Here is a 6,000-nt window from a genome sequence, read left to right as displayed (position 1 = left end):
CCAGAGAGAGCAGTGAACACCAGAATGATGGTGAATGGTATTGGAGGGCAGTGTGTGCCTGTACCTGCACACCAGGTGCACCTCTACTGCGATCTGGTTTCAGGACCGGTGACTGTAGGGATTGTCCCTAGTTTGCCTGTGGACGGGTTGACCTGATCCTAGGTAATGATCTGGCAGGGGTGAAGGTGGTAGCCCCCCGTAGCGAAAGAAAGACCGCAGGAAGTCAGAGAGACAGGGCAGTGGCAGGAAACAGACCCCTGCAGTTCCCCTGCATGTATATTGAATCAAGCCATGATCAAACCAGCTACCCCAGGGGAGACTGAATTAGCACTGCAGGCAGATGACCAAGTCTGTCTGTCTGAAACTTTCTTTGGAAAGTTAGGAGACCCAGGGAATGAATTAAATGGATATTCCCTAGCTGAGGTTCAGCGAACTGGCCCAGTATTGTGAGAGTGAGCACAGGCTGCCCAGTCTGAAAGTGAAGCAACAGGAGAACTTGATTGCTACTATTTAAAGAATGAGGTACTGATGAGCAAATGGAGGAGTCCTCACAGACCTGAAGGCAAAGAGTTGACAGTAGTTCACCAGTTAGTGGTGCCACAAAGGTACCGGAGAGAACTATTAAGAAGGGCCCACGAGACTACAGTGGCTGTACATGCCGGTATACGAAAGGCCAAAGCCCACATAAGACAGCAGATTGACTTGCCAAAACCCCACAAAGATGTGGTGGAGTACTGCAGGAGTTGCTACATGTGCCAGGTTGAGGGGAAACTCCAACCTACAGTGAAACCTACACCCCTAAGTCCTGTACCGGTGTTAGGAGGACACTCCAGCAGAGGGCTGGTGAACTGTAAGGGACCACCACCAAAAACAAAAGGGGACAGGCAGGCACAAGGCTGGCAAAAGGTTAGACAGGGAAGGGGAAAAAGTGACCAAGAGGGCATGTTAAAGGAAGTCCGGGAGGAATTCCGGATGAAAACCCTTACTGTCCAGTCAGACAACCCCGGACAATGTGAAAAGTTAGACCCGACATCCTCCTATGTAAATGCAGACACTGGAAGCACCCCACCAGAGTTGCTAACAGCATTTACAGGAACCTGCAGAATCAAAGAAAGACCTCGGGAGAGGGGGCAGAGAAACCGTGAGGGTGATGCCCCAGGGGAGTGCGGTAGAGTCTGCACAAATACATGCAGGCAGGAGTGTCCCCTGGGACAAAGGGGAGATTAGCAAAGAATCCTCCCCCACTGTCAGAACCAAAGAAAACCACCCACCCCCAAAGTCAAAAGCCTTTGCATGGCTCAGCAAAGCACTGAAAGAGAGTTCAGGATAGATCCGCCCACTACTGACTCTCCTGAGATTTAAAAAATTCCAGTTTAGGGCTAATTAAATCTAGGCTGTGGTTGCTGACGATGCAACCACTAAATGGCGCTGTACTAGCACATGCGCAAATGCAGCCTGTTTCACTGAAACATCACTGTCAGCGACATTCAGGCAGCAGCCAGGATTAAAGATAGAGCTGCTCAATTTATCACAGAAAAACAACTTCAACCCAAAAATCCCATCAAAGGTTACCATAGCTATCTCCATCCCACCCTGCTCCCTCCTGCCCATGTGCCAGTTATATAGTCCCTACTCATCTTAATTCACTTAAAGTGAATCACTTTAGGAGCAGTGACTGTCGTTTCATAAACAAATATGGCAGCACACAATGGACATGTTTCAGTTCATACTCGGAGAACGTTGCGCTGTTAAAGTCTCATCAGAAGGACAGCACATCTCACCGTGCTGCACACCCTCCATAATTCAATGAGGTTTCAGTGTCATCCTGCTCTCTGGCCAGCCCTGGCAAGGCAAGACGTAGGCTGCGCATGTGGAGCATCTCAGAGCACAGGAGACTATTTACGTATGTGCAAATCTTGGAGTGCTCTAAGACGTTAGTGGCCCCTGCGTTGTCAGGAGTCACTTTGTTAAATCTAACCCCCGCCCCCCACAACCCTTTTCAGACCTCAACGGGAACAAAGACCCTCAGCAGCCATGGAAATGGGCAAGCAGAAGAGAAACTTCCCCAAAAAAAGAACCACGTGTTTATTGGCATGCCAAAAAGAGGCGATTTTACTAAGTTTTAAGATTTGTGAATGAATGAGAGAAATGCATGTTAATTTTCTGTATCTTATATATTTCTCTCGACCATTTTATGAACTGCACTTTTCTCAAATCGCATTTCATTCAGCTGGGTGTGGAGGTGTCATGCTAGGCCCCCACCTGCCAAGAATGAGACACATCAATTTTGTCATGAACATTGATTTTTAACTGTTGTTGGAGCAAGGAAATGACTTGTTAAACCGATCAGCCGTGGCTGGAACAAAAACATTTACATACTAACAGGCATCGAAGGTAGGAAGCGCATTCCAGGGCCTGCTAAGGAGGATACAATCCACAAGGGTGGTCATATGACTACCTGGCTGTTCCAGGGTTTTCTTTTGAACAGCGAGTTGGAAGTCAGAGTGTCTGTTTGATCCTGGACCGAGAAGATCTCTCTCCTGTCTGCTCCCACCTCTTTCTCACAAGCCTCTGAATCCACTGAAGACACATGAACCCCAAGAGAGAAAAGTCTCCTACAGCAAACAAGGTTGAAGAAGAATACTGGGCCCCAACAAAAAGCAACCTCTATCTACAATCAAGGACTCTACAGTAAGCCCGAAGAACCATAACGACAACTCTTCAGATATTGTTTGAAATCTTTCCACTTTATTTTTTTTCTGCTCTTTTCTGTCACAATTTGCAAGTGTGTATTGCGTATACATGCTTGCATGGGGTGCATTGTGTATCCATAGGCGTTAACTGAATTAGAGTTCATAGCTCCAGCGACCCGGGTTCAGTTCTGGGTACTGCCTGTGCGGAGTTTGCAAGTTCTCCTTGTGACCGCGTGGGTTTCTGCCGGGTGCTCTAGTTTCCTCCCACAGCCAAAGACCTGCAGATTGATAGGTAATTTGGCCATTGTAAATTGCCCCTAGTGTAGGGTGGTGGTAGGAGAATGGTAGGGAATATGGGATTAATGTAGGAGGGGATGTGGTAGGGAATATGGGATTAATATAGGATTTGTATAAATGGGTGGTTGATGGTCAGCACAGACTCAGTGGGCCGAAGGGCCTGTTTCAGTGCTGTATCTCTCTATGACTCTAAACACACTGTTTTTAGCTACCTCTTGGTGAATCCTTGTTCACTGCTTTCCAATTATAAGACAAAGAAACCAGCACAAACAGGCTTTCTTAGGTTTAATTTAGTTTAGATTAGAGATACAGCACTGAAACAGGCCCTTCGGCCCACCGAGTCTGTGCCGACCATCAACCACCCATTTATACTAATCCTACACTAATCCCATACTCCTACCACATCCCCACCTGTCCCTATATTTCCCTACCGCCTACCTATACTAGGGGCAATTTATAATGGCCAATTTACCTACCAACCTGCAAGTCTTTTGGCTTGTGGGAGGAAACCGGAGCACCCGGAGAAAACCCACGCAGACACAGGGAGAACTTGCAAACTCCACACAGGCAGTACCCAGAATTGAACCCGGGTCACTGGAGCTGTGAGGCTGCTGTGCTAACCACTGCGCCATTGTGCCACCAATAACGTACAGACTCCTGAGTGTGGCTCAGTCCAGAAGGCTGTAAAGTGCCCAGTCGAAAGCTGAGATGCTGTTCCTCAAGCTTGCGTTGAGCCAGAGTCATTTACGGCACAGAAGGAGGTCATTCAACCTATCGGGTTCATGCCGGCTCTCCACAGGGATATTCAGTCAGTTCCACTCCCCTGCTCAAACCCCGTAGCCCTGCAAGACTATTTCCTTCAAGGGGCCTTCCAATCCATAGATGCCTCCTGACTTAATACCGTGACATTCCAATATCTTTAGCCTGAAAACAGAGCATTCATTCACAGGAGTTGATGCTCTTGGTTACAGACCAGTCAGTGAACTGAACTTTAATCTATCCCAGACAGAAAGAATTAAACGTTCCTGAGGTGCTTCTGATGGAGAAAGAGACTGGTTAGTCTAGATTGGCATAATCAGCACAAAACCTTCCCACAGTTCACAGTTCATATTGGGCACAAAATGAACAATAATTAACTTCTGAAGATTGCTTCTACAGCCCAGGAAATAAGGATCAGGTTAACAGGAAATTTTCATTCATATATTTTATTGTTACTTTTAACAATGTGCCAGAAGGAAAACATTTCAAAGCTGAAGTTTCCATTTGGCTCATTCTAAGCTATAAAAATATATAATCTAACTTCAGAGATAAATGCTTCTTGTGGAAGAATTACCAACCTAATTGCTTGGATGAAGGAACCAAGTGTATTGTAGCCAAATTTGCTGATGATACAAAGATAGGTAGGACAGTAAGTTGTGAGGACACAAAGGTTAGAATTTTGAGTCCTGCAGCGTTCCCAATGGCGGGACTGGAAGTTGGTATAATTTCCGCTTTTGCTATCTTTCCAGCATCCCAAATGATTTTATATTTAAATGAACTGTGTGGTGACCAGCCTAGAAGACACATGGTATCATGTGGTGGGGAAGGCCTTTCATTGGTGGAACCCGCCATCACTGGGTCAAGCAGCATGATTGCCATGGCTATAAAGCATTCTGCAATTCAAGCCTCAAGGAGCAGCAGCCTTCATGTTATGTAGGTCTCTTCAGAGTTACCAAAATTAAATCTTTAACTTATTCGTAACTGCTCTTTCCTTCCATCATTTTTCAAACCCAGCACCAACTCCCCATAATTTTTTTCACTGCAGCAAGAACAAAGAAAATGTCAGCCAGCAGGCAGCATTCCACCCCACGTTTCCGTGATGCTTCCCTGCAGGTTCTCCTTTAGGAGGTTAGGGAAAGGCGGGAGGTCCTCTTCCCTGCAGATGGAGTCAGAGGACCTCCCACATGACCAGGGCGGCCTGGATGGAGCTGGAAGAGGAGGTCTTGAACCATGGGTTCAAAGTAGCAAACGTATTAATGACTTGCTCAGATCGGCGAGGGTAAGTGGGCTTAGCAAAGCTGTTCCATTGTTTTTCTCTCTGGTTCCGTGTCTTTAAGATAGAGGGCAGACAAGGCATGCAGTGGAATGCATGAGCCATACACTTACTGATTGTTTGGAAAGTTGACAATTGGCATTGTTGATGTGCTTGGATGTGTCGGGTGAAAGCCAGTCCTGAATGAAATATGTCAATGCGTGTTCACAATGATTGAAATGCATCATTTGACAAGTCATTAAATGTTCATGGTCTCCTGCAGGATAAATGCTGCACAACTAGCACGGGCAGGCAAAGACAGGTGGAAGTGTCCCAGACATCAGGGTGCTGGTACTGGCTGAAGAGGAAGCATCTAGAAATAGCGAGAGAGGAGGGAGCAGGGCAATCACAGTTGGCGGGGCAGGATCCTCAAAGTGTAAGGATGAAGTGTCATCTTTAATCTTGCAGCCATATGTGCAAACCAAAGAAAAGTGTGTGAACTCATGTTTAGCTGATGCTTAATGTGCCTTTGTTGGTGTCTCCATTGCAGGTACCAGCACTTGAGTCTCAGAACGCCGTGTGGTCCAAGCTTCCTCCTCTGGGTAGGGAAATGAAGCCAATACCCCAGTGGGTGCATAGTCATCTGCCTCGTCTTCCACCTCCACCAGCACAGATACATCCACATGATCCGCGGGGGATTTAAGATTAGAATCTGGGTCACAATCTGGTGGTCACAACACAGACACAACCCAACAGCTGAGGGAGCAATCAGAGCACCTACTCGGCCCACGGTCATGATGATCCTCTGTTTGTAGCCACGAGAAGTCTGTTGGATGTGCAGCAAAACCATGTTGAAAATATGTCGGAGATGCCTGAGGTCATGCGTGGCTTTTTGCGTGCCATGGAGGAGTCCATGCAAGCCATGATGTCTGCCATGTCTCAGGTATTTGAGCGTATGGCTTCCTCAGTCAAGATTCTGGCGAGCTCTGTGGTGAGTCT

Source organism: Heterodontus francisci, chromosome 11 (genome assembly GCF_036365525.1).
Source record: "Heterodontus francisci isolate sHetFra1 chromosome 11, sHetFra1.hap1, whole genome shotgun sequence".
Lineage (NCBI taxonomy): Eukaryota > Metazoa > Chordata > Chondrichthyes > Heterodontiformes > Heterodontidae > Heterodontus > Heterodontus francisci.
The sequence above is the reverse complement of the archived record's forward strand: the minus strand, read 5'-3'. Positions refer to the sequence as shown.